Below are 15,338 nucleotides of genomic sequence, written 5' to 3'. Positions count from 1 at the left end.
GTGACAGTTGGCCATAAACATTAAAAAAAACCAACCTTTCGATTATACGCCTTCTATTCCCCTATTTTACGTTTTGGTCTGCTTTTTTGGGGATATTCTGTTCCTCCATTACTTTTTCTGAGATCTGCTTATACAGTAGGAACACATTTAGACAAAAAGCCACCAAAAATCTGAAATTTTATTCTTAATAATTCCACTCAAATCTGATTAATTCAAGAGAGTCACCAAAAAGTAACTGTTGAACATCACACTGGAGTCACAGCTTCCAACAACACATTGCAAAAAAATAGAAAAGAAATCTCTCCCCTGGATTTCTATTTCACATTTCAGCAGTCAATAGGCAGTTAAATCACTAGTTAATATTAAAAAAAGCAAACAAACCATCACAAAGGAATGGAAAATACTTAAAACCATAACAAACCAACATGCACACGCTCAAATATAGTTATAGGGTCACTACAGGCATAATTGGTGTTTTTAAATGAAAAGCATCTCCTCTGACATGATGCAGCATTTATTAACAACATGAAGGCCCCAAGACAAAGAAACAAATTCTACAGTGAAGTCAGATATTGTCTTGAAATGATATTTCATCCCGTTTCTGTGCTCAAAGCCCATCTGCTGTGGTTTGTAGCATGTGTAAGTGAAGAAATGGGCCAAGAAACTGAGATATAAGAAGGTTTTAACTACCCAGAGTGAACCGAGGAAGGAAAAAAGTAGAATATTTCAATCGGCACCGCAGTTAAAGTTTTGTCTCTATTACACCATTATCTACTTTAACCACATGTTGTGCTCTCCAATATCCTGTTTGTGGGGCGTGGAGAGCAACTTAATTTACCCAGTAGTGGCAAATGGCCTGTACCCAAAAGACGAATGGGCATCCTACCAGACTTCCACTGTTGTTATGCCAAATGTGTAATAATCACCATAATTATCGCCCCACAGCCCTGGGGCAACTAACCAACAAACAGACAACCCAGAGTTTCAATAATAATAATTAATAATAATTGCACTCTAGTGCAACATTTAATGGAGACGATTATGGAATCAAATAGCCGTCGGTTTTTTTGGCTCTTAATGGGTGCAACAGGCACTAGATGGGAGGAAAGACTCAGGTCTCCACTGTTTAATTCACAAAAACATAGAGTAAATAACCCTTGTAAGGGCAGGGATTAGGCCCCATTGAACCCTCTTTCACATCACCTCAGTTGTCATTTTGAACTGTGCTGTATGCAAGCAAGAGTCAGCATCAGTTTACAAACAGGAGGCAAAAGGGAGAGCACAAAGGGTGTGCTGTGTGTGTGTGTGTGTGTGTGTGTGTGTGTGTGTGTGTGTGTAAGTGTATGCGTGTGTGTGTGTGTGTGTGTGTGCGTGTGCGTGTGTGTGTGTGTAAGGAGATAACACTATTACTTTTACTCAGGGACAGGCTGCAACACTATTGTACGTCCACAGAAATAAACACCTGCTGCTGTTCTCAGAATAATTATACACAGGAGTAGAGCTGCCCTTTCGGTGAGAACAGAGATGCTTCGCTCTTTCTTTCCATCCAAAGGTTGTTGTTAAGGTCGAATGATGCCCCGCACTCTAGTGCAACGATGCAAATATTTTTAGTAACGTGGGTTCAACCAGTAAATATACATGTATACACTGTATTACAGAAAATGCATCGAACCCTTTGAGAGAAACTGACCCCTATGTTGAGCAAAAGCGTTTCCACAGTCATGTAGCAGTTTATTGCAACTTTCAGAATGCACATGTTTAACAAATGACTGGAATATCAGTGTGAGAAAGAAAACCTTTTAAAATAAATTACAGCATACGCAGTGACTTTCATTTCAGCTGTTTGCACGTCAGTCGGCCCCATAGGTGCCGGCTGACCCCCCATTAATGATGGAGAATGATGTACCGCTGAGCAGGCTGCACTTTACACGATATAACATGTCAGCGCCATGGAGATTGTGCCTCGCAAACAACTGTTTGTGTCCTAAACAGGTAAAATGACATGTTTCTGAGGATGGTTCTCCGACCTCTGACCTTTATATCCCGCCCAGTCTGAACGACTCTTATGTCCAGGTAGGGGCCATGCTTTGATTTTCAGGGGGGTCATCTGTTCTCTCTGTACCAGCGTGTGTCCATCCAGGCTGGAATCCCGCACTTGTCATCCGGCTGTCGGAGGCAGCAGAGTGAGAACAAAGGCGACGGGCTTTCATCACGCCTACTACGTTCTGAACTACTGCCGCTTCAGCTGGGAGATCTGTCTGCACCACACTCAAATGGACGCAGTCATCGGGCGGTTGTCCACGCCTCGAGCTGCGTGCTTTGAGAATGTACGCGCGCTGATTAAGAAGCGTTATATGCAACTGTAGCTGCCCCACTGCGAATTCTGTCAGCGACAGAATAGTTCATGGATGTTTCTTGATTAGCTTCCTGATACATCTTTGGAAAATTGAATCTTGTCAGAAAGTTTTCGGACCCTCTCGCTTTTCAATTCCAAATCTTCTGTCAGTGATTTACAGCTAGTGCCCTAGAATGACAAAGGAAAAAGAAACAGGATTTTTAAAATTGCTTTCCATATTCATTAAAAAAAACAGCAAGTCTAGCCTCCAGTCTTCTTGGCGGTGATGCCACAAGCTTTTTGGATTTAGGGATATTGTGATCTTCGTCTTTGCAGATGTTCTTAAGCTCTGTCAGGGTGGACGGGGACACTCAGCCAATTTTAGGAGCTGGACCGTTCAAGGACATTCACAGTTGTCCCTAACTCGCTCCTGCTCTGCTTTGAGTTTAGGGTCTTATTGGAATGCGAACCTGAGGTCCTGGATCAGGTTTTAGTAGGAATATTCCTCTACTCTACATAATAGAGTCCTCAAACCGGACAAGTCTGCCAGTCCCAGCCTCTGAAAATGCTAATGCAGCCACCACCATGATTCATCATGTGATGATACTCGACTGGGGATGAACTGAGCCTGGTTTCCTCCGAATACAACGCTCAGATTTAAGGCCCAATCTTGTTTCTCACAGTCGGGGAGACCTTCTGGTCTCGGTTTTTGAAAACGGATGCACCCTGTACGACCCCTGAACCATTCAGTGGATCATTCAGGACGTGATGCGTGAAATATGATGGAATCTTTACTTTTCTTTTGTGACCTACAAGTCCTGCAATTACAGTAGGTCTCCAGTAATTGCTGAGAAAGAATAGGGATGTTTTGGGCAGAACACAAGCGCCTGGAATTAGGTTAAAAAACAAAACAAAACATGAGGAGTTTATCTATCTAAATGCCAGAGCGACCCACATGATCCTGCGAAATTAGAACTGAATGGGTCAGAGTCAAAGGAGCGTAACCAGACTCTGAAAACAAGCTGGTGTCCGAGGGCCAGTCGGGACCAAATGCACAGCTGACCCAAATACACAAAGCTCCGCTCACCTGTTTATTCCCTCTGCCACCTTGCTTTTTCATCACAGACTCACACCGCTCTCCTAAAGCCTTGTTTTGTCACATACAAAAGCTGTAAAAGGACTTTATGTGGAGTGATTTTTATTTTCCCTGCCACCAAACAGGTAAGTATTGATTATGTTAGCTATTTAAACTGCATACGCTGAATGTTCACATTATGGTTCAAATGATCTTTCTTTAAATATTGAGCTTTTAAATTGTTATTAACACATTTAGCCATGATGCAGATGCTACTTCTATTCCAGAGCAAGTCTTTATATGTGCTGTGGCTGCAGATTTGTGCCACATCTTCTTATTATCATGTTATGCAAAGTAATACATTATTCTTTATGTGAAAATTTTACATTTATCTCTGTGAATAGCGGTAGAGCTGTTCTAGCATGGACACCACGCCACCAACAAGGTGTTCACTTTCCCTGATGCTGAAGCCAGTCCGTCTGTTGCTGGAGTGGTCAAGGCTGTTTACACCCCAGTGTTCCCTCGGGACCTCAGGATGCGATTTCACGCACAGTTAGAAAATACCTGCCGTCTATTGTGCCGAGCACCTTCAGAAACAGCTGCTCCTCCATGAACGGTCTACCCTCGTGTAACCAGTGTCAGTGATTTTATTTTGCTTCAGAGGAAATTCTGTCTAGTAGATCATTGCTCCAACTCTGCAGAGCCTGTTGACACATGCAGTCCATAAACAGCCCTTAGTCCTGTTTATGGTCAAAGTTCATGTTAATATGTGTGTGTGCGCGCGAATGTCCGTGCGTGTTTTCCAAGAAGAGATACCGGCAGTATTAATCAAGTGCAATGATCTACAATAGGAATCCTGGATTACCCCAGAATAGACTGCATTTCTTTCTTAAACTAAGCTCTTTAAATTAGGAGAGTAACGCATAGGTTACTTTAATATACTGGATTACAGTAGATATATTAGTCCTGAAATAGTTAATTTATGTTAGCGAGAAGCATACGTTCTTAATGAACCAAGAATATACTTAATTTTTAATTTTTTTATGAATTGGAAGAAGATTAAATGATCAAACATTTGCTATTCTGTGTCATGAAGGCATCAGATCCTCCATCTGTCCCATGTGACTAACACTCTGGCTTTGGACCTTCTTGGCTTAATATATTCTCATTTGAGAATTGAATAAACCGATTACAATGAAATTTTAAGAGGGCGTTATTCAAAAGCAACGTACTAAAGCTTAAATCAGTACAGCTGGGAAGGTCATCTGTGGTGTTTGCTTTGAAAGTCATTAGATATGGTTGGAGCATCGAGAAGCCTCCTGGGTGCTTCTGTTTGCTGGTCATCCAAGCATGTCCGTGCTGGTGAGGGACCCCCGGTGGACCCCAAAGTCAACGGAGCGAATATATATCGACTTGGTATTCCCCGGAGCAGCTAGAAAGCTAAAACTGTGGACAAAAGATGGATGGGAGTCTCATTCGGCAGCCATCTCCGCTGTGAGACAGAAGGTGGAAAATCCAGTGAATAATTCAGCTTTATAATGTTACAGTAATAAACGCTATAATACTATCAAAGCTGGCGTAAGCCGCTGCCAGTTACTATGGCGATGTGCTGCACTGCTTCATATATTTTTGGATGCGGGGCTGGTTTTAAAGTATTATAAATTGCCCCTTTGATATAACCCTTTAGATTTATGCAGCCCCTCTTGTGCGTGTTTAGATTAGAGTTAACAAACTGGATAAGTAAATCAATAAATGTTTATGTCAATTTGCGCTCTCGCTCCCCGTTTCTTGAACAGACACACACACTCACGCAAGTTCATGCCCCCCTCTCCCCCCCCCCCTTTCTTCCCCCTCCCTCCCTTACGTCACTCGGGTTCCAGGAGCGTAGTTTAGCAGCGGCTCAGCACGTCCCACACAGCCGGCGCTGCCAACTACAACTACAGCCCAACTGTCTATTCCACTCCCCCCATCATATTATATTCATGTTGAAAATTATCCCTTTAAATTAACTTATTTGCAGCCGCCGCCAGGACACAGGACTTCTTACTGAACCTTAATCAGACGGTATCCTTATTATTATTTTAAAATAGTCTTTACTCTTTTTGAAGTCGGATTGACTCGATCGACGATTTTTGATGATGAAAACACAGCCTGAACGACACGGTGAGGAAATAAGAGGAATCCTGCGCTATTAACGGTAAATAATTGTTTATTGAATTATTATTTTATTTCTTTTTTTAGCCATTGACGTCTCCACATGTTCTTCAAGTGAACTGACGCGCAGTTATTTACGCCAGTGCGTGAATCGATCCCAAGTTTTTAAACGTGTCACCTGAATTTCCAGCGTGGTTCTAGTCATTTCCAGCCACTGCAGGTAGACGCTGCTGCGACTTGTCGCCGAGGCTCAAAAGCTGTGTGTGATATGTTATCTCAACCTTTCTCTATCTGGAATCTGCACTTGGTGCTTTGCCCAGTCTGACAAACGCATGTTTGTGCTGTTACTTTGATGCCAATGACGGCAAGAAAAGTAAAACCACAGTTACGTTCGCGCAAGGGACGCGAACGAAGGCGCACGCCAACTTGTGGGCTTCTGCTGAAAGTCTTGCGCACGTCTTGTGAATTATTCAGACTATTCCAGGCAAAACTATGATCATAAATAAGTAAACAGTTTGAACAAATATTAAACATGGCGTGTTGATTTTACATTTTTTATGCATTTTACCTCAAACTTTGCCAGCATGTTGTTCTGCAGAGGGTCTGAACCCTGGGTATAATTTAATGCTTTCTTTTATTGCATGAACGTCATGTGTATTTAAAATACCCGTTAGACACTTTAAAGCTGCTTGTCTTTAAGTAGCTCTGACCCTAATGAGACCCAATTGGGCAGGATCTGGTTTAAAAACAATTTAGCTCCTTTAGTTCACTCTTCTATTCCCTTGTGGACACCAATAAATGTGTTCTCCACAAACACGGCTAAACAAATTCATTAAAGGAGCGTCACACAGCCCCACACACAGGTGCACCCATACCCTGAATGAATGAAGAGGGGGCTGCCTGGGAATCGTCTGTACTGGTAATTTGCAAACAGCCGTGCAGGTGCTTCAGCGCATACAAAACACACATTAGTGCATTTGGGACGAGTAATCTGCTGCCTGCCATGCAGTTCTACAATCAGCGGCACCAGAGTTTACCGGGCACATATCAATTGTGCATGTGGATAAAACACTGAGTGATTTTATGACGGTGTTATGTCGGTCAGGCATTATGCAGGTTATTGCAAAGCGATTATTTTTCATGTGCACGCAGCACATGGCACGTTCAAAGCAGCGCTGCAACTTGGTGACCCAGAATGTGAGTCGGTCTCAGGGGGCTGAGACCAAAAGCATGCTGATGATGTACGTCTGCACGAGCCTGTTCTGATTCAGCGCATGTTCACTGTTGCGGAGAGGCTGCTCCGCTGTCACCTGGTTAGGAAAAACATGTCCTTTATGCTGAGATCAAGTGTTAATGTAACTGTTTTGGTCTCTAAATCCCTGTCCATCTGTGTCATTTCATGCCCGGAGTGGAATAGGATCAGTACTGGAGGATTGCTTTAAAATCTGTCCACACTTGGTCATGAAGGTATGAGATTACCCAGGAGAAAGCGCTCTTAAGGTGTAATGCCGCATTATAGATGCGCTTCCCTCGCTCAAGCTTCGTGGTCTCTAAGGGAGAGATGTACAGGTTGGGTGGTAAATTCATACTGTTCATTCAGTCCCCAAAACTGATATTTCTGGACTAAAAATGGAGATTAAATCAGCCGGGAAGGAGCAGCGAGGCTATAGGACTATCATCCTTTCAAGGCTCATAATAATCAATTAATAATAATGTGTTTTCTGTTGATCCCTGTAATGTCAGCTCAACTCTTCTGCATCAAATATAGGCCGGCAGCACATTTGCATAAGGGGACAGAGATCAGGAGTGTCATACCAAACTGCACACTGCGCTGGATCATTCAAAGACATGGAGATGACACGATTGCAAACACAAATGCCAGTGGCGCCATGCATGTCAAAAAGCTATACGTTCATCAAATATTTGACCTGTGCACTGATTGCTGAGGTCTGTCTTGGAGGAGAGATCAGCGTCATGAAGCACCTGTCTGTGTTACGATTCGAATATAGTCAGGACACAACGCGAGAAACAAATCAACGTGACAGATGCACAATGGATTTGAACTTTACTGCTCATTCAGGCTTTACATTAAAGTGACAATTACAGAATTATGGCACAGATTGCTTTGACCTTTGATTTATGTGTTTGGGATGTTAAGTCCTTAACGCTGAGTGCTGACACAAGGGAAGAATTAAAGAGCAATAGTAAGGAGACTGCACTGAATGGTGCCCTTTGGTGGTACACAGCACCAAGGCGCGAGGGAGCGTACGTGTTAGCAGCCATCAGGTGACAATGGGCGCCCCGTTAGGCTGGAGAGGCTGGAATTTAAACTGGCCTCTGTTGATGGATGCAGGAGGGATAAGAATAGCCCCCGCTACAAAGAGCTGTCACTCTGAATCGCACAGGTCCATCTGGACACCGCCCCTGGGCTCCACTTAGCTCCACTCATAACACATTGTCTTACCCACATATGAGAGTATACATTTATATACATCAGAGTATATAGGTGACGCCTACACACAGGGATTCTTTACATTGCACTCTCAACATTTACTTTGATTTCCAACCACTTCCACCTTGTCCAGGATATGATAAATTGCATTTAGGCGGAAGGAAATGAAGCATTTCTTTTATTTGTTGAGCCAACGTTTACGTGCAGATGGACGATGTTTATGCGGCATTGACCAGGAAGGATTAGAACCAATCCCTTCCTGTGAGTGGCAGGAAACATCCAGTGCTTATTGAATAGGCATCGACTCTGAAGTTGCTCCGAGGCACAAGGAGATGGCTGAGGTGGCCTCAAGCTTTCCAGCACGTGCCAGGTTAAGCTGATAAATTAAGACTTGATTTAATCACCCCAAGTACACTGCACAAAGAGTGTGCCTGTAACAAAGCAACTGTTGCTTTAATGAAATCTATCATATAAAAAAAGCCCCTCAAACAGGACAGGAAATCTAATTATTTTTTATAGCGCAATAAACATTCTCCATTTAGTTCTTTCACTCAGCAGAGCAGCTTTCATTGCTGTTGGCCGCAGCAGAGAGAAGAGGGTCTTCAGGCTTCCCTGCAGTCTGCCTTCTGATGCGGGTCTCCGGTAGCATCTACTGGTTCTTATCTCAGGACCAGCAGCAGAATCAGATATGAAATTGCACATTCTGTTGCTTCCTGGGGCTTTAGTGACAGCTAACAATCTCCTCCCTGCCCCTGCGTACAAATCCAGACAGTCTATTGACGTTTCTTGAGCGGTTGAGGAAAAAAACATTAGAATAATCAGTCGAGAGGCTTTGGATCCTCCTCAGTGTGGAAAGGCTCCGTTGCTTCTCAGACACTTAGAAGGAATCAACACTCAAGCTTCAGCTTTTATCTAGGAAAGTGTTTTGGGTTTTTTTAAATATTTGAATTTGAGTAAGTGTGTTTCTCTTCGGTGTCACAAAACATTGCGTCACACGTGCTAAATTTAATGGTCCAATTAAAACCTGTCACTAAAGCAACACCAGGCGGGAGAGGCTTGGATCTATGAGATGTTCTTGATGGTTCAAATGTAGCTGGAATAGAGTCACACAGCGGGGAGAACATTTCTTTTCATGTGTAATTTACACTGTAATTTACTGTGGAACTACTTTACAACATGGAAGTCTTTATATTATACTCAAAATAGCGTTAAAAAAAAACAATTTTCTCAAGGTGATTGCTTTTCATATCAGTTTGGTTCGTTTGTGATTATTCCTGAAATAATTAAGTGAAACACATCCGCTGGAAACCAAGAACCAACAGCAAACGGACGATGCGTTCCTTTACGGAATGTTAGTGGCTGGATTTTTACAGAATCCTTTTAAAAGCAGGGAGGAAAAAAGTCTGTCAAGACTGCGTCAAACTTGTCACGACTGCAAAGAAAAGAATCGTGGTGTTTTTGACGCCGGCAAAGTTTTACGTTATAAAATTAAGTATATGCATAAAAAGGCCATTTCCAAATTGCTGACTGTGGTAAATGAGGATAGAAGGAACACAGTGGTGAGCCAAGTGCATTTGATATCTTAATCAATAGTCATTGAGTGTGATCTACTCTATGTAAATATTATAGCAAAGCTCTCTGGTGGATTGCACTCCACAGACAATTAATCTGACCATTACATCTAATGGCAGCAATGTTTCAGGCAAAACCTTAGATTTATATCCCGTAGAAGTTTTTATCTTAATAGGCAGTCGTGACTTGAATTTGTGCCTAGGAGTGGTGTATTCAGGTTGGCTGCCAGTAGAAGATGGAAGCATGTCATGTTTTGAAAGAAACCGTTCAATCACGATCAGTGTGGCTTACACAATTACTCACTAACGACCGGCCCACATGCTCCAGCGTTGCCGGACTAGAAGCAGCGTGCACGTGGAGTCTCAGGGGTCAGTGGGGATCAAGCTGCACGTCAGTTTTGAGAATGTGTAAGGTTTTTCAGATGTGCTCAGGTCAGGATGATGTGTCTGTTAGTGGGGGAGTTAACCTAGCGTCCTGTGGGAGGTGAACGCCACTTCAGCACACGCTAAAAGATTTTCATGCTGAGCAGAGACTCAATGCAAAAGGCTTTTCTGAGGCGGATCAGAACACAACCAGCTTTTGCTTTTCTCCAAACTGTGTTTAAACCCTAGAGGAAGTAACGTATCGAGCCATTTTATGCCATTGCTAAAAATACCCCCCACCCCACCCCAGTGTGTGTGGGTTGGGGGTCAAGTGTGGTTCCATTTGCTCCACAACACAGCCTATTATCACAGTACAGAGCACAAACAACGGCCTTTTTTATCTCCACAACTGCTCAACTGAACACGGCCACAGTCGTGGCCGCGTCATGGGCTCCAGCTCACCCAGTGTACCTGGCGGCTTTTCTCCAGTCACAAACAAGCATCAATAAAATATTATCCTTCACACGGTTCAGACTCAATCTACTTCATAAAGTGTGACAATTGAGTGTTGCTCTATTCTAAACATTTGTGTTTGCATGCAGTAAAGTAGGTGGAATCGGGCCGATCAGCTCCTTTCGTCATGTTTACAGCCACTCAGACGTGTCCCGTTAACTCTTATTGACCTATAGATCAATGCGCTGGAGGTTATTAGCAAAGTAAATAAACAACACTCACCTGATATGTTGACACATCTGAAACAATGCACCACATTGAGAAGTGAGCAGCACGAGTGTGTTATGTCTTGCACCACAGCGTCTTTATCCACATTAATGCACTTTTAACTCGACAGCTGCCCCATTTGCTTTAGATAAGTGCGCTCTCTCTCCTTTAAGGGGATCACACACACGCTAAATTCCAAATGAAACTACACAGAATGACACTGGCAGTTTATTGTGCTCATCTCATCACTATTGTTACGCCCAATATAAAAATTGCCTCATTAGCTAGTGAATATTCTCGTTCCATGAATTAAATGATCCGAGCTGCTGTTTGCGACAGTCAGCACGTAATTGCCACACACTGAGCTATAAGCTTATTGAATGATCAAATATTCATGCAACACACATACCCTAATGTGAGTGATTGATATAAAAAAAAACAACTAATGTATGTTTTTGAATGTGTATTTTCCTCCTACAAATGATGAAAAAGTAGGGTTGTTTCTTTTGCTTCCATCACCTACTTTAATCTTACCCTTATTCTGCAACGGGGGGCAACATTTCTCACTCTTTCTGGACACACGTCAGAGCCAGTAAAACGGTTTTGTGGAGAACCTCTTTTCTTGGTGTTGCGTAACTCTCCGGCCTCTTTGGTCCTGTGTAGTGATTCATGCCGTCATCTTCGCTCCTCTCGAGCCCAATCTCTTCTGCAAAGAGCTGCCATTATGCTCCGCCCGTTACCGAGCTGTGTTGCAATAAACCACATGTATCAAATATTCATTACGCAGTAGCCCACTGCTGCTATGCGTGCCCTCCACCGTCATTTACACAGGTGGGGGTATATCAAGAACTCAAGGCGGGCTCGCATATCACCCAGCAGGTCTCTTGTGTCTCCGAATCAGTGCGGAACCTCTCAAGTACAAATAAAAGCCATGGCGTGACGATCAACACTGCACTCACGTGGTGCGTTTTCTACACGATGGGTCCGTTCACGTCACTGAATCAAAGACCTGGTGATGATGAAGCAGCGTTAGAAGCCAAATCAAAATGCAAATCCACATGGTTTATGGGGAACAAGGAGATCGCCTGTAAGATAGAAACGAGCGTGACTGTGCGCCTGATTACTTGCTGTCTACCGTTTATGTTGACAGCCAACTTAATGCCTCCAAAAGCTGTTTTTGGCATTGGACTCGCTTGAAGTCCAAATGTATTTATTTCGACACATTATTTTAAGAAACAGCGGCTGCTTGGACCTGCACTATTTCTTACCACATACCTCTTACCACCTACTATTTATGTATATAATGTATATATGTCTTATTTTGTCTTATTTTATTTTATTTAACTTATTCTAGTGTGGTCTTCTTTATGTTGATTGTCGCAGCGTCACACCATGACACATTCCTAGTTTGTGTAATACTGTGTATTACATGAACAATGGCAATAAACCTGCTTCTGATTCTGATTCTGATTCTAATTCCTATTTTCACTGTTACAAAGATGCACTGCAGCTACCTCCAGTATCATCTTTACGTGGCTACGCCTCTGCAGAGAAACCTGTGCTTAACATTCTTGCCCTATATTACATCTGAAGCTGCGCTCCTACCCTCGCTCCACTCTGACGCTCGCTGTAGCGTGACAAGTTAATATCTTTGCGTCGCGCCGCACTTTCTCATGAATGAGTTAAGATGTGCATGTCATTCCTCCTCAATAACGAGGAGCGGGATATGTTATTTTAGTCTTCGTAGTGCACACGGCAAATGCTGTAGGTCTCCCCTGGCCATATTCAGCCTCTGACATAGTCTGGGTGCATTAGCGCTCAGATCTGCACTGATTTGGGATTCTGTTCTCGTGATCTGGAACATTTGTGTGGATAATTTACTGTCAAGTGGCGCCAGGTAATTAATTGATGAGTAAGGTCAACAGTTGAACTCATAATGTTTGATGAGGATCTAAATGACACTTGAAACCTATTAAGGTATCTCTACAGCCCAGAACAAAGGTACGAGGGTAGCTGTGACACACGGGCCTTTGGCCGCCGGACTGAATACACTCAGGGCATCTTTTCAGTTTCCTGCTGTTAACAAGCAGCGGGAGCTAAGAGCTCTTTGGCTGTGCATGAAAACAGTCACATTTCCCATCGTCAGGAGAGGACACGAGACGAAGAGTTCTCAATGATCGCATTAACTTCGGCCCATGTTTGCGCTGGAGAGATGAATCGCGGTGATGTGGCAGGTCGTAATGTAACTGAGGCGATCGAGCAGCTGATAAGTTTCTTTGCTTTCTCTAGGAGAATAAAGTTCATTTAGATTAAGCGTGATTCAACAAGGGGAAATAGAGTGTGATAACACGGGCGGCAAGATAAGGCGTAATAAGGAGCTGAGGGAAGGAGAGGAAATAGAGAACATTTGCGCTGATTTTACTGCAGAAAGACTGAAACCTCTTGGACGTCACCGGACAGGTTATTGTTCTGATGGCAACGCGTCAACATCTGTTGAGCCAGAAATTGCGTTGATATGCAAAATTTACTGCAGCTGGGATCACATTGCTCACCTCCCATGTAGGATTTATTAGCGTTCCATAAAAGCTATGATTTAAGTTAATGTTCGCGTTCCATTTCTCCCCCCACCCGGCTGCAGCCAAGCCAAAGGTGCAGAAGGAGAATGCTGATACCTGCTGCAAGAGTCGACCTTACAGAAACACGGCCCACACACGACATTAAATAATCTTCTTGTCACAATATCTCTGTGGGTTCTTGACTAAAACCTGCTTCAACGGCGACCTTGATATCTGACCTCAGGCCACCGACGCTTAATCACCTTTCTCTGTGCCAGCGTGAGTGATTGTGACGCCGCGACGAGTAAAGAAATGTCTTCAAGGTGCTCCAAAGCCAATGTGCCCGCACAATGAAACAAAATGCTTTCCTGTGCCAATTACTGTCAACACACTCCCACATCAATCTTGTCCAGTCCGCTGCAGTAATTGTTCATCTAAAGTCCTGTGAGAAATGACGGCTGTGGCCTTGCGGTGCCCTCTTACACGCTCTGCATGTCGTATGTGTACAAAGCGGATTAAACTTCATTATTGGATAGAACAGGATGAGTTTCTGGTCAGTGCTTATGATGGTTATCTAGTGAGTATTAATTAACACTTTTCAAACAGCCCTTGCCTGTGTTCCTTTTAAGCAGATCATTCTGCAGAATCCTTTCATCCAACCTATAGCTGATAAATGGTGTTTCTCTTTCTATTTTGGCAGCCTGGGCTTCCGTTGCTAAATAAGGTTTAAGAAAATCTGCTTGTATATGCATGGGGTCCAGCTTTTTCCTTGAGTATAACAAGGGATTAGTGTACATAAACACAGCTTGTCAGCAGCCATAAGGGCTTGTCATGCGACGGCGTCTTGTGCAAAGGTTGCGGAAGCTACGGTGTCAGCATCCCTTGCTTTTTAAAAAAAACCAACAGGTCATGTAGAGTTGGTGCATAGAATTTAGACATAACTCTGCTGACAGTCTGCTGACAACATTTAAAAGGTTGGAAGTAATACTGTAATCTCCCTAGATGTGGAAGGAATTCAGATCATGCTTTTTTATTTCCCCCTCCCTTAACGTTTGGTATTTTCTACAGTCTGTCAGCAGCAGCCTGAGTAGTGTGAGAATGAATCACGGCCATTCTGAACATCCAGATGTGGGATCTGCTCTGCAACGCTGTCTGTTGTCATCAGGCCACAGTCGTGGAGCGTGTGATTTGATCTTACCCCTTGTGATAAAAAACAGAATGACCAAGCATGTTTTCCAGGCTCTGCTTTTGTTTATTTCTGCTGTCGCCCCCTTCTTGGTCTTAATTGGGACTTTTGGGTTTCCTCTGATAAGAGTGTTTATTTGTCCCACAGTGACTTTGGCCCCTGAACTGGAGCTGCTATATAAAGATGAATTCCACTCACACATCATTAAAAGTTAATGTCGTAAGTAAAAGCAGTTGTGTTGTGAGGGAAAGCAGACCCAGCGCATGAGAATAATTTAGCTCTGATTTGGTCATTTTCAGTAATTTAATTAAAGCTGCAGTTATGTCATTTGAATCATTGAACAAAAAGGGCTTGTTTTACAAGTGTTGAGCGGCAAAAATGCAGCACCTGGCCCCTTGCTCACATTTCAAACTGAAATTCTTGTTGTGAATGTCACAGGGAGATTTATTACTCTGACAAAGTGGCCATTTTCGCTGAAAGCGCAATTATTTAATTCCTTCGTTTTGTGCTTTATAGGCTCTTTCTAAAATACAGCAGAGACTCACAGTTGGACCCCACTGCTTTACATTTATTCCTGCTCCTCCAGGAGTGTTGGGCTGCATTTAACAGTTGTTGAGCGTTAGATGGGCTCAGTCACGGCCTTTTTATTTGATGCTGAGGAGGCCTCAGGATGCAGGATGTGCGTCTGAGAGCTTCACCTGCAGAAAAGATGTGGTTTGCACCTGAGATCCTGATGAATGAGGGACGTTGCATGTCTGAGGCTGTCGATGGCACGGCTACCATTTCATAGTTTATATTAAAACTAAATCAAAATTAACATAATGTGGAGTGATATCCTTTGCCATTCATTCAGACATTAGCAACAAAAACCGGCGTTAAGATTTTCTTTGCATTCATTTTCTGTTAATCTTTACATTAATTTATTTC

General features: G+C 43.1%; 1 protein-coding gene and 1 long non-coding RNA gene across 2 annotated transcripts in view; one reads left to right on the top strand and one right to left on the bottom strand.

Annotated features, from left to right (window-relative positions):
- Window positions 1-211: 211 nt before the first annotated feature.
- Window positions 212-5,839, bottom strand: LOC115249900 (uncharacterized). Its single transcript, XR_003888515.1, has 3 exons — window positions 5,743-5,839; window positions 3,975-4,902; window positions 212-2,524 (listed from the first exon to the last, which is right to left on the bottom strand). It is a non-coding gene; the product is annotated as an uncharacterized lncRNA (long non-coding RNA).
- The window catches only part of gcgra (glucagon receptor a), a 24,677-nt gene continuing 14,664 nt past the window's right edge, over window positions 5,326-15,338 (top strand). Inside the window, exon 1 of the mRNA XM_029836464.1 lies at window positions 5,326-5,607. The gene's annotated coding sequence lies outside the window, so the exon portion shown is untranslated. The remainder of the gene's footprint in view (window positions 5,608-15,338) is intronic.

This window comes from Takifugu rubripes, chromosome 5 (genome assembly GCF_901000725.2).
Source record: "Takifugu rubripes chromosome 5, fTakRub1.2, whole genome shotgun sequence".
Lineage (NCBI taxonomy): Eukaryota > Metazoa > Chordata > Actinopteri > Tetraodontiformes > Tetraodontidae > Takifugu > Takifugu rubripes.
The sequence above is the reverse complement of the archived record's forward strand: the minus strand, read 5'-3'. Positions and strand labels throughout refer to the sequence as shown.